Genomic DNA, 14,268 nt, shown 5'->3' with positions numbered 1-14,268 from the left:
CATGGAAGATCCCAGAGAAAAGGGTCTATTGCGATTTAGTTTAATTGATCATTGTTTTTTCAAATCACAATAAATTTCCTGTACAGTTTATCGCCGTTAGGTATTCGAAATTATTCATTGAAACTTATTGAATACCTGTAAAAAATACCAGTGCGTCTATTGCGAGCTTTGATTTTACGGGCTGCGGTCTTTCGAATTATACGTTGTGTTTCGAAACATTGATACTATGTTCAAGGCTTTATGGAGTAGACACGCTCGGAGTTGTAGAAGTAATCGCCTGAGCTGGTCGATCAGTTAAGGTTATTCGTATATACTTTGAAACTCTATGAATATTCTCTATCAGCTGTCTATTGTTGGATGTCCACTAAATAATGTGTACACTGTTTATTTGAATCAAATAATTTCATTGCGGATAAATAGTACCGTAGGATTACATTGAATTAATAACCTATTTAACGAGAATGATGATAAAAACATAACGGGATATGTTTTATTTATTTAAAGTATTTATGTTTTTAATAATAAACGTCGACTTATCTATCTTAATATAGGTTATTATTTGCGGCGCTAGTTCGATGAATTTTACGCCGGTCCAGTTGATATCTGCAAAGTTATTGACTTTCAAAAGTTTGTCCTTGTCTTTTTCGAGCTCATACAATTAAGGTGTACTTAATTCTACTTTGCCTCGATAAAACAATCGATGTTATCGTACTTACTGTAAAAAAAGTGGAGGACTTTCAAAGTTCCATGGATTATGCAAAGTAGATATTTGTCCGATATTCTGGGACCCTTATTCAGTCAACCCATGCTCTGCTTAGATACAACTAACTATACGATAATCCGCCACTTTAATAAAGAAGACTTTAATAAAGTCAACGTCCGTTTAATATTAAAATAGAAATCTAATAAAGGACTAAGCGAGTAATGGCTTCTCAGAAGTGTCTTGCAGGAAAAGAGAGCATTTGTTTACTCGGCACTGACTGACGTCTTTGACAGCAACAGTTTGTGCGTAGAACGGGGTTAATTCTGTTGATATATCTGAACGTGTAGTTGGCTGTCAAGGGGCGAAGTAAAAACGTAGCGGTATATTAGACGATTGCGTTTTCGTCAAACGGAAACTCTCGCTGAGACAGGCTAGTGGCTGGCTGAACTAAGCTACACTACCGGGCCATTGACGAAGTACTTTTAACAGCCTGCAACATATTGGTCTAAACATCTGAGATAACTATCAAAACTTGCGTCCGAGACATACGTTATAGTTGATAAACAAAAACACCTAAACTATGGTATAAGCGCTTTTACCGTTTCTCACGTACGTGTTGCTGAAGTAAAATATTAACTAACAACATCTATAGACGTATTGGGTCAGTTGTAAAGTTATGGAGCACAAAATCTTGCCTAATTTATATGACCTACAGCTTGGCGGTATATTTGGTTGATATGTTATCTATTAGATGCCCTTATAAAAAGAGCCAGCAACTTGTGGCGATACTCTCTGCTTTTGGTTACACACATAAGAGGCCTATATGAGTAAGAAGGCAACGGCATTGATAGAGAATCCCTATATGCATTTTGTGGGCTGAATCTTGACCAAAAACGCTAGACGATTATAGCTTCCACTGCCAACTGTCTTTCTACAGCGATGTGTATCATCACTAACTATTACATAGGAAGCATGCACGCGGAACAACCGTCACAGCCTTCATATATTCGTATGTATCCAGTGTGGAGTGCATACGATTGTATTTCGGTGTACGGCTACGTCTTTTTTCGGCTTTCTGCTGCTACCTTTTCCGCATGAAACAGCGACAGGGGACAAAAGATAAATTACTTACACATCGTCGAAGAAGAACTGAATGCATAGCAATACAATAGCGTTAATATAATATATAAGGCGCTACCTAGTATGGCAGTAGTAAGCGAAAACACGAGTCAGATGGAGTTGTCCTCCTTTTTACGATTTTTATTTAACGGTAGCCCTAACCCTTCACGGCGGCCTTTGACCCGCTACATCTGCTAGCGCAATCCGGTCGGCATTGTTATAAATGCACAATATGGCTGAAGAGGTACAACTGTGTCTAGAAAAAGAAAAGCTTATTCGGCTATATATACACACACGCTTGTCTTACAGTATTTCGAGTCGACAAACAAAGTGGTGGACACCAAGCCATGCGCATGCGTCTCTCCTCATTTTCGCACCCGCAAGAACTTTTCAGAAGGTACCAATCGACTGAATTTCTAGCTTATTTTTGAGGACCTAACAGAAAATAATTCACTTCATGGCCGTGAAAGGAGCAAACTTTTGTTGTATTACTTGTCTTCTTTCGTAGACGAACAGGAACTTGCTCTTCGCGCAAGTGCGTCCCTTCTGTTGAAGTGAGTGACTGACAAGACAGTCAAATGGAATCAGAGATGGACTCAGCGTTAACAAAGAGGGACAACGGGTAGACATTTCAAGGTCGAAGCACAGATAGAAGAGTCCAGATCCTGTGAAAGAATGCCGACGGAACTGTGGGTGATCTGCACAGTCGTTTATAATGTGCTTAGAGATGTAAAATAATGGATTAATGAAGAAAGGCTTTCCGTCCTCTAGTGCGTGGAACAGAAAAGAGCGAATTGGATAGCAGCGTCGAGGCGGTACATCGTGAATGGATGGCATGTAGGGTGTCGTAAAACGTCATTGTATGATAGCTTGTGTTAGACGGTGACAGCAGACAACTTGAGTACGATGGCGTGAGAATGAGAAAAGCCTGCGCGGCTGTGCCTGGCGGTCTTATGAGAGAAGTCGGACATTTGAGACAGAGCAGACAACTTTGCGTTGGGAATGTTTGGATGTTCTGGAAGGCGGCATGAAGAGTAGACGGTGCAATGGTGCTGTGACTATTGCCGCCAGCTGATGCTGGATTTATCCGAGGAGTTGATCCCTTGCCGTGGGCGGATGATAAAGTACGACATGAGTTTCGCATCAAGAGCGACCGCTGCATCCTACTGACGCCACAACTAAGAAACGTACAGACGCACATACACAACACACTTCTAGAAGTCTCCCTTATGTCACTCTACTCAATTTTCTATTTCTCCTGCTGAGAAGCCCTTTCCGAATGCACTTGTATTCTAGCGTCATAGATGGGCAATGAACCCAGATTGGAACCGGGTCCGGCCTTTTTGCCTTGTTTCAGATAAATGGGAGAAATGAGCTCTAGAAGAAACAGCACGTCAGACAAGAAAACAACAAGCGAAATTCCGTGTAGCGGGCGCGCTGGCAAACTAGTGGCGTAGAAACTATATCGGCAAAGCGTACAGTAGAATGAGGTTTCGGTTTTGGCAGCCGTCGTCGCTAGCGTATGACAGAGGGGGTTATAAGCGAGGTTCCGGAGCTGGTAAGGAGAAATGAACTTTAGAAGGTTTTTTACCCAAGTGATTCTACTGTACAGTAGATTATTGCGCACTATGCGAATTTGTGGTACCATATGAATCCGTGTCTATGCATCTATAAGCGTTGCATGCTCAAGAGGGTAGGACGTACCATCGCTTTCTCAGGGGACGTGAAGCAGGAAAATATCTTTTCGGGATGATTTTCTAGCTGGAAACGATCAGCATGGCCCCGAAGAAGGAGAAAAGTAGAATCCAAGATGAACATTTCCTAGAAGCGTTTTATACCAAGACAAGATATAGTTAAAAGATCGAGACGAGGGCTTTAGATGGTTACAGCATGCTATAAGTACGTTTCCCGACGAAATATCCATACGTTTTCGTATTATTCGATTTTGGCAACGTCATGTATCAGTTTGCGTCTAATAACTTCGATACATGTACAGTTACAAACAAGGTATTTCGAAAGGCTTTCTGCACAGAATGCGGTGTGGCAGTGGGATGTGATATTAAACAATATCGATTTATTTCTTGCTGGTCTGCCTTTTAGTTTATGCCACTAATTGAACCTTGGTCGTGCTTTGGATTTCAATGACGTCTGCATATATTCCCAGAGTCCAGCGCTGTGCATTGTACATCGTGTTTGGCATTACCCTCTCTCCTGTTCGCTAAAGTGACAAATCGAAGTACGTATAGTGAGTCTTTCCGTGGAGCGTAACAGAACTATTTTTGGGACTATCATATAGAACCAACACGAGCGAAAATAGATTTACTGAATCCGATAAGAGTGGTTTTGGAACGTCTTGGGCGACCTTTAACGCAAACATTTTCGGATCGTTACTGTTTGTCATCTGCTTACCTAGAAGCAAAAGTAGAAAAAATCTGTTTCAGAAACACAACAAACAAACTGGTGTAGAAATTGGATGGCGTATTCTTGTATTCATCGCTCTGTTCTCTTTTTCACAACTACAACGGTATCCCTATCGCAGATTTAACGTGAACGTTGCAGAATACGCACACTAGACTCTACTAAGATACCTTCAGGGTCTTTCTGCAAAATAGATACCCAAAAGGTCTTAACTGAGCACATCGTCATCTTCAGTTATTTACATTCGCTAAGGCTAGAAGAGCTGCGTAGAATTAAACAGCGGAGAGTAGTTGTACAAAAAAACGAACACGTATAAATGTTCAGCTCCAATAATATAAAGATTTTTGTAACCAGTGTATATGTCTGACATACGAAAATGTTCTCAAGTATTTTCAGATATCCATCTAGGATGCTACCAGGCAGTTTTTCTTAGGATGTGTTATGATTGTTTTTATGTAATGCTCTGGGCATAGCTAGGTCTGTATCAAGGGCTACTCTGTTTTTACAAGCTTCTATATTTAATAACCTAATTATTAATGTTTATATATTAAGTTTTCGGTGACAGGAAATACATACACCCAAAGAGAGACGGGCGACTGCTTAACTACTGCACAACCTTCGGGGCTTTAGTCCTGATGGTTACAATGTAACAAAAAGTATACAATTCCAAAATAGCCGCAAACCTTAGAAGGGTTACTTTTTCGCGTTTTCTGAAGCCGTATGGTCATGGATTAAATGTATCATAAATGACTCAAAGCCTAGAACTGTCGTAAATATAGACATCATAGTAATATACTAGTTTTTTTAAGGTGACTAAGCGAGATTGCTGGTGACTTCCCTGTCGTAACGGTAAAATCTAGCATAGAGAACGCAAGGTCTAAGCTAACTATTTAGGTACACACGTCGACATTATCCTTCAAGTAGACGTGCCCCACCATATACTGGCTACTCACTTTAAGGTTACTTTCGAGAGAACAATACAAAAGAACGTAACGTAGGGGTGGTACCTTCATTAGCAATGCTGCAACTAATAATTCTATCCATCATCTCCAGGCTCTCATCGGGCAGGCTTGAGAGTATTAAGGTTCGAGCTGGAGAAAAACAGTAGAACTGCGGCCTGCGGGTTGTACTATCGAGCTATTTCGTGTACGTGATTGTGTCAAACCGTCGAGGTTGAGTTTATAGTCGTACTAGCGTTCTTCCTTACATCTTCAGATCTGCTTCTGTTTTGTGAAAAAGGGGGCGGGTACTGTATTATGCAGCTGAAGCGGGAAAAGGACGCAGATCTCACATAATTTTCGCTGCAATTCCTGTCTTCAGCGCCAAGCATGCACGACACAAGCTGGCAGAATTTGCTGTCCAGGGAAAATAGTATTATCATAGGAGGCATTCATCGCTGGAAGAGGAGAGAACTATCCGCTGCCATTTCCACACAGCTTCTACGTAACCGCCGTAGCTCCATCAGCTCCGGTGTACGAATAAGTAATCTCGTCTGCTCCTGTGCTCTGCATCGTTCCCCATATATTTTACATTCTCGTGTCGCACTCCGCCTTCGGCATCAGAAATAGCAGAAAACAATAGAATAGCTGGGGTATTCAGAAACTTAGGCCGAGTGGTTAAATGAAGGGACACACACAAGCAATGGCGAAAATTGTGCCGCCACCTCGAAGTAGGTCTCGTTAATTAGGAAGGAAAACAAGAGGCGAGTATGGTACGCTGTCTGCAAGGCCCATTACAGGCCCACTTCCGAGACTCGGAGATAATGGATGAACAGTATTTGACCGATTCTGTGACTACCGTTGCTCTTTTAATCGTATGTTACACACAGCTAGAACGATTGTGCAGTAGAGGTTCCATATGTTATACCTCTGCCATTATTATCATTAGCAGCATTAAAACTATTATAGTAAGCACCATAATTAGCACGGTATGCGATTGTTTTCTTTTATATCATTTGTTTTTCTTAACTGTCTTATATTTTGTGAAAATTGCAACTTCTAGAAATAGGACAGGACAAGTGAAAAATGGCCAGAGAAAATACCATTCTTGTCTAGGTGTCCTCAAAGGACTTTACGAAATTTGTCTTTCTCTTTTATCAGTGCAACTAGCACGCGCCCTGCTCGATACTGCTGTACCTACCTAGTCCAGGCAAGACGCTTTAGCTGCAATGAGAAAATTGTTTCCGACAAGAAATTTGCTGTCTTGCATGACATTCATACTTTCGGATGTTTATTGCTGAGTGAGACAGAACACACGGCTGCAGACGCCGAGATGTGTTGTGGGGATGGGGGGCAAAGCGACAAAGACGGACGTACGTAACCTGTTACAAAATCTAATCGTTGTTTACTTTACACCGTTTTCTATATATTTGGCTTCGTCTATGGTATCTGTAATTCAATTAGGTTGCGTCGGAACCGTGTTAAGACGGCCGCCATTTAGCTAAGCCATCTTTATGAAGCTTCTACTGGCAGGTTACGACGAGGAGACATTTGCTTAACATAACATCATGCGGTCAACGTCGTTTTATTCCTCGCAACGTAAAGGTCGCATTTCTTCAGTTAAAATAGAGACGATATAGCGCTTCTGCTCTCAATAGAATAGGATAAAAGCTTTTAATTCGAATCGAATGTATTACTGTTACTTCGTTATGACTAAAACCGTTTCCTCTCGGCGACGCGAACTATTCCATCAAGCCGCCGCCGCCTCCGTTGTGACGTTATAGCCAAGTACTAGTGGTAGAGGACTGTTTTTAGGGGAAATAGGACACATCGTTACGGGTCGAATCGGCACCGATGCCTTCCGTCAAGAGTCGTCCGTGGTCTGAACTGGGATGTTTCGAAAAGGCATTGTTTTTCTAGACTTGACTGAGAAATTTTGTAGTCGAGTCAGACACGTCCGTTTGTCTGTGCACCCACGCATCCGCCATTGATAATGCGTTTTCTGTGCCTTCGGTTTGAAACCGAGTTCATTTGCTTTAAAGACACAGGAGTCGCATTCTACCTGCTGCTTCGTGCAATATGTCGCTGTGTGCTATGCGATGAGATTTTTGCGAGAGAACTGCACAATGTTTACATGTTGCCGCTGATAGAACACCTAGATTTTTTAGTTATAAAAGTTTTCCGTGAGGTGCAGTGGACTAGTTTGTTTGCCAATGGCGTATAATGCTATACAGTATATATATGTGTGTCTATGTATAGTGTAGGATGGTACTACTGCTGCCTGGTGCTACTTGTTGCCACTCTAGAGGTAATAATTGTTGCTTCCTCAGAGCGTCGTACGTTGGACGGCATTGATTTGTGGTCACCTTATATTCGAAAACCGAAAACATCCTGCTTTTAGCATAACCACAGTACTGTAAAGCTGGCTATTCTACAACTGCATGCGTGTAGAGGTAAAGTGACTCTATAGTGACATCGATTGATATCAGTGCAGATCGTGAACACGTGCTTCATAAATCGTATGCCACTTGTGCAATTACCCCATTATTATAACGAATGCTAAATGGAAGTAGCAGGTACTAGCTTCGCCATGCTTCTCAAATCTGCAACTGTTCGAGCTTCGTCTAGATAATAAACAGAACGTTTAGTTTAATTAGTTACCTTTTTATGTTTTTGCACATATTGCACGCTTGCTTTTAGGTATACGAGAGCGAAGTGTCACAGTGGGGTAATACCCGCGGACGGCAGCTGGCGGCGAATAGCTTGCTGTGAATGGTATTCATCAACTTGTCTCTTTCTGCTAATAATTCGTATGCTGTTGCGTGTGTTGACGTAGTTAGCTTTCGTTAACGTGTAGATATTCTCAGGATCGGCAACGATTTCCAAGTATAGTTGTAGATTGGCGCGGTCTGCCTGTGGCCAACGAAGGCTTTAAAAGCCCGACGGAGGATAGCAAAGTGAATGATTAGGGTAACTCCTTAGCAAGGGAAGGCTTGTATAGGAAGAAACAGGGCAGCTCCCTCCATTAATTTCAACTTTTGCGTGAAAGGCAAAGTGGGGAAGAGTAAAGATAGACCCAAAAAGGACGGAGAAAATAGACTAAATGAAAACTAGGAAGAGCACAGAGAGACTTTCCGTAATCGGTCAAACAGTAAGAGCACGGTACATGGGGTAAAGGGGAGTAAATGAAGAGAAAGCTTTTTGTGTGTATTTGTGGTTGACGGCCTGTGTGGACCCTATTGGGGGTCGCGCCCTGAGTGCACAAAAAGCTCTCTCTCTCTCTCTCTCTCTCTCTCTATTATATATATATATATATATAATATTAAAGTACTGAAAGATTCGCATCGTATCCGGCTAACTGATGAAATGTGCTACTAGGTAATGCCAATGCTGCAAAAAGCTTTTAATACTTAGGCTTTCATAACCTACGACAGCCTTCAGGACATTTGTTGTTTTTTGGCAAATCTGGCAGCGAGCATAGACGGAAAAGTGGAAAAATAATAACTTATGCTGGAGAACTTCTACAAGTTTACAGTAGAGGATATAGGACCATTTTGAAAAGCTGCCCTTCCTGCTGTGGGTGAAAAGGCTTTAGGAAAGTCTCGGGGGAGCGTTAACGTATTTGTTCTAACGTATCATTAAAGGTGGCGAAACGCGAGAGGATGTCGGCGTGAGCACGAAAGCAAAATCGGCTAAATATCACTTTAACGGCGAGCTGCAATGTAAAAAATGTTATCTAGAACACGAAAAAAGAGATTCCCAAATGCTATGAAGCAAGTAGGCTTAAATTTGGCTGCACTATCCCTAGGTGTTTCACTATGATAATGCATCGGACGTTATCTAGTCCTTCATGATGCTTTAAATACCGGAAAACATAACGTTTCGAAACAATCTAAAAGATCATGAACAGTGAGAGCAGAAATTAGATTTTTGAAAACTTTAATTTTTCATGTTTTAATGGCTATGAAAAACGACGCGTATCTGCATTGAATCTCGTAGGAATCATATGAAAGAGGATAACTGATAGCTGGGCCGTTTATACTTGTGCAGTGTGTACAAAATCAAACCGTCGAGACTTTTTTGCCTACTAATATAATATTTTACTAGCCTACAAGATAGAAACGTAAAGATGAAGATTAAGCTACTTAAAGAAACAGCTCTCCCTTAGATGCACAATTTGTAAATTCAATAAGGAATTATTCACGCGGAACGTCTATATATGTATATACGTAAATAATTATTCTTAAATATATCTCGTGCTTATATAGCAACAGCTATGAAAACGCCTAGGATTATTGCTATGAGCCCTAACTTTCGCCTGCGTTTTACGTATTTGTTCGGACATGTGACGTGAAGCCGTCCGCGCTAGTGCCTGCCAGTAGTCTCCTGGCACGCGGGCCTTTCCCATTGATAATCGTTTATTGCTTCAAGCAAAAACTCAGGATAAAGACTCGTTGAAGTCGTGCGATTGTCCCCGTGCCTCGCTCAGCCTTGCTAAACCGGAGCTTTTTGTTCAGTTATTGAGACCTCGTTCGCTAATGCACACCTCGACATTGGCTGTAGTTATCGAATCAAGAAATTGGTAGTTTCTTGAGCGGATTTCCTTTACGGTCAAGGACACCATCATATACATTACCCTTGCAGCTTGGCCAATAACTTTGGTTAACGTCAAATTCAGTAATCTTTTGGCTTTGACGATTCATTTTTTGCTTTTTCTTACTAGTCGTACTGAAAGTACACTCTATCGCACTACAGATATGGCGTTTATTTAATGAACAGCTTGTGCTTACGCGGCGGTTGTGCCTAGGGTTATTGGTACAAGACCGAAGAATACCATCTAATTGTGCGCGTAAATGATAATATAATTTTGTGACTACTTTTATTTACCTATATACACAAACTAATGAATTAATTGGATGCTTCCGTTACGATTTTTTCGAGAAATCGTTATAACGCAACAGATAGATATCGTATCGCTTCTTGGTCGAGCATGGTAAGAACAAACCATGGCGATGGCCTTACGGCGAACGTACATCTAAAAAATTATAATCAGACATCGATCACAGGTAGCAAAGAGGATTTATAGCATCGGAACAACATCAACTTGAAAGAAATGTATCTGAAAAAAAACGGACGTTGAAACCGTAACCCGTACGTGCTTGAATAAACGGAAAAAGCAAATCATGCCGAAAAAGATAAGGTACAGGAAGACATGGTCACATGATGATAAGCTATAAACGTTTCAGGTAGGTTTCCCACAGCCGGCGCTCTCAACGAACAATTATTAACTGAGGTAAACAGTAAATTTAGCATAGAAAGCAAGTCGCATCGTTTTGATTGGACGTTGTTGGGCCTTCAATGAATTGGTTTGAAGGCTTATTCGTTGAACTTGTAAAACACATATTGTGTTCATTCATCTGTGTGCTTCTTGTATAGATTTATAATTCATAATTTTACGTTCCGGCGTACGCTGCCGGAAAAAACTCAGTTACTTCAAAGTCCCGTTTCCATTGTATACAAAAGCCTGCTAGAACTTCGACATTTATGTTCGTCGAAAATATCGTCTACGTGCACTGCACCCAAATGTACAGACATGTACGTGTGATACTTCAGTGGTATGCGTGAGGCGCCCCCTAACACAATTTTATCTGTAGCTGAAACGTCTCTGAAGTAAATAAGAGATATTACTAAAGAGTGTAGCATTTAGCGCCGGTGTGGTCGTCGATTCGAAGTGACTGATGATTTATTTAGCCGATGGACGAAATGTTTTCCAGCGCTAGGAATATCGATGGACATTTGCTGGTGTCGATCAGCAAAAAAAGCCTACTCTTAAAACGGATGTTGGATCTATGTATTCTTCGTTAGTGCATTGATTGTGCTATAGAATACGTATCTAGACGCTTGCGTCATGTTCTCAGTTCAAGTAGCACACACAGATCCGAAAAGTGCCACAACTTTTTTAAATTCAATTTCCTTTTAAGGGTTCGCCTTTTTAATAATTAAGTCAGCTTTAGAGGGCCTGTATTGGCCTAATGTAAACTCGGATGCCTCGCTTTATTCTAGTGCATAACTCAACGTATTAATATGTAGTAGTTAATATTTCGTAACTGTAAAATTGAAATAAGAAGTTCTATGCCACCGCTGACTCAAATCAGACGGAGGTCCCACTTTTAGAAAGTAATTTTTCTCCATTTGCTGTTAAATTTAAGATCAATCGCTCTCGTCGCAAACCACTTACTATTAGAGCGTGTAGCAGACAGCTAACTAATGCTTCTCGCTGGAAAAAGTAGTTGCCTCTGTAACTGAAGTTATAGTGAGTAAGAAAAACATAATGCGTAGCAAATCGTAAATGGATACATAACTGTCAAAGGAAATTACCAGCAGCTCTAAGGCGCTATGGCGTTTCGGATCGAACGTGTAGTTTAAACAAAGCTTTACCGTGTTGTTCACGGAAGATCGCATATTTTGCCGAGTAGTTGAAATCGTCGGGCGGTAACTCTAACTTTAAATTGGCGAACATTTTTCTACTGTGGATGACTTCCAACAGCAGCGCAGTAAAACGTAAACTTCGACGAACGATAAGAACTTCGTTTTTGTTTAACCAAATCAAGACCATTCCCGGGCTTCGAATGCAGATAGCTAAGTTAAGCGATGTTCTCGTATTTCAGGGCGATTATAAGATCGCCAAAGTTCCTTTCGAAAAGTTTCTTGCACCCGTATCCTCTGGAAATTCTTAGCCCATATAACCAGCCATTTTTCCGAGGTTAATTTGCGGATTTTCGCGGAAACGTTTTTCTGCTTCGGAAACGTTTCCTTCAAGAATACGTACATTTCCTTAGGAGTCGTTCTCGTGTATTACTGCATTCATTTGCTTTTACTTTACTATTCTGTCATTTGTTAATAAGTGCCATTTTTAAAGCTTTCACCGGGCAAAAGCAAAAAAAAAACATCCGACTTACTCGTCGTTCTATTGAGCTCGCAATTGCAACTGTTTTGCTTCAGAAGACTATCGGGCAAGGCTTCATTACCGTGTTCCAGTAAATACCACTCAATATTTTTTGAATATTCCATTCTCGGCGACGATGCTCCTTAGTAGATTGTGCATGTATGCAATTTTAGATATATAGTACCGTCACAACGACAATACTTCTAGTGATACGATCTACTGATAGCATCATTGCAATTAGTGGTGCATCACCATTGTGTTCTAGCCCCGACCATCCGGCCTAAAAAGCGATTCAGGGCTCCGACCGGAGTTCGTCTGACAATCGACTGCGTTTTTTTAGTGCCAAGTGCCAAGTTAGTGGCGCTTGGCACTAATAAAAACACCTGTGGGACTACGTAGATATCGCAATCTATGATTTGTAAGGGCAGGCGGTCAGCTTATCTATGCGCAAGTGCCATTAGTTTCTTACTTTGTTCTGTGCAGGGGACGCTTATGTATGAACAGGCGTTTGGTATCTGGAGCAAATATATAGCTTACTGCATGGCGGAGTGAGAGAGGAGGAGGAGGACAATGACTGAATCGGCGGAAGGACCTGAGTGAAAAACGGACCGAGACAGAGTGTCATTGGAAGAAGAGCGAAATGAGAGAAAGCTCTGCCTTTCATTGGCTGCAATGAGATGCTTTGTTATTGAAATAGTTCATAGTTTATACTCTGTTAACTGATTCTAGATTTTATTATGTTTCATACTGATGCCTTTGATCGTTAACATTTTATATAGTCTCTATAAATGTTTGCGTCCACGGTATCACCTGTGTCTCGTTTATCATGCATATGGCATCCGACGCACTCATTGGCCCCATAACTTCCCCCGGAAATAAGACGAACTGCTTTGAAACATTGGTGAAGAAGCCATGATAACTGATTGTGCCGCCGACAGTCTTCATAGCTTCAACAACAGTTAGGTGATTCTATATTCTCATGGGTATTTTCACTCATTGTCAGTTATTATCCAGAATTGATTTATGATACAAGTGCCCCATCAGAATTTCAGAGACAACTGAGACAACCACTGTTGTAGTACGAGCGCTGCATTTATCCACACAATTTAGAATAACAAAAAGAATATGTTTAAAATGTAGTTAGTTTTCGACGAGCAAATCAACTTCAATGTATCTGTATGCGACTTGTATACATTGGAAAGATGGCACAATGAAGTAGTTTAAAGATTTTCAGATCGCTGTACTCAGAAGCAGTTCTCGTTGGTAGGATTCAAATACTGACTGGGTTAAAATATACATTATTGTATTGTCCTAATTTGACGTTCTCGTGCGCTTTTGCCTAGTCACGGTGCACAAAAGCGCCCGCGTCCTAATATTCTACTACACGGAATGGAACACCTATTGGAAGTTGTGTCTTAAGCCTACGTTCCACCTCGTGCCTTTCTAAATTGCAGAAGACGGCCCGACGGCTTTTGATGCTACGAGAGGTTCTGCTAGCGTTAAACTTTGCTCCGTTCGATATGAGGTTCAGGCTGGGCTGTGCAAATGACTGCTTATTACACTGCGTGCCGTTGACCGTGCTAAATCCGCCTTGTTGCGAGTGTAAAACAGCCGAAAAAATGTCCTGCTAATTCTCTCTCTAATCATTCATGAAAAATTAAGCTGTAAAAAATTTGCTTTTCGTTTGTTTTTTTTCCATAAACTGCATGGTATAACTCCGTTGGCCGTTCTTATAATCACTAAGTGAAGCTGAGCTCTTCGTATCGTTGTCTCAATCGCTTCGAGTACGTTCGATACTTAATTAAGCTCTTAAGTTTAATTTACTTTTTAACTATTAATTAATTAATAATGGGCAACCTGTGGTTTGACTATTCGGAGAGCTGAGTTGAAATTAAAAAGTCGATCTGCAATTCACTCCACGCTCAATATGGTTGTCCTAGATGCCTAGGTGCGGCATAACATGCGGCTGCACGTTTACCGATCCCCGAGTTTGCCGTAAATGGGAAGGTTTGTTACATACTTAAATTTGCCATATGTTAAGAGGCTTGTGACATATATGTTGAAATTGCGATTTAAAATTAGTCTCATTTGCTCGAATTGGTACTATGTCGATAGCCATTATGAAAACTGCAAATAAACTGTAT

At 41.0% G+C, this 14,268-nt stretch overlaps 1 protein-coding gene across 8 annotated transcripts in view; it reads left to right on the top strand.

The window, feature by feature from the left end:
• LOC111247518 (rho GTPase-activating protein 4-like) overlaps positions 1 to 14,268 on the top strand; it is a 136,400-nt gene that overhangs the window by 42,604 nt on the left and 79,528 nt on the right. The gene's annotated exons all lie outside the window — the stretch shown is intronic.

Source organism: Varroa destructor, unplaced genomic scaffold (assembly GCF_002443255.2).
Source record: "Varroa destructor unplaced genomic scaffold, Vdes_3.0 BEIS01000001.1, whole genome shotgun sequence".
Taxonomy (NCBI): Eukaryota; Metazoa; Arthropoda; class Arachnida; order Mesostigmata; family Varroidae; genus Varroa; species Varroa destructor.
Note: the sequence above shows the minus strand (reverse complement) of the source record. Positions and strands in the feature narration are given on the sequence as shown.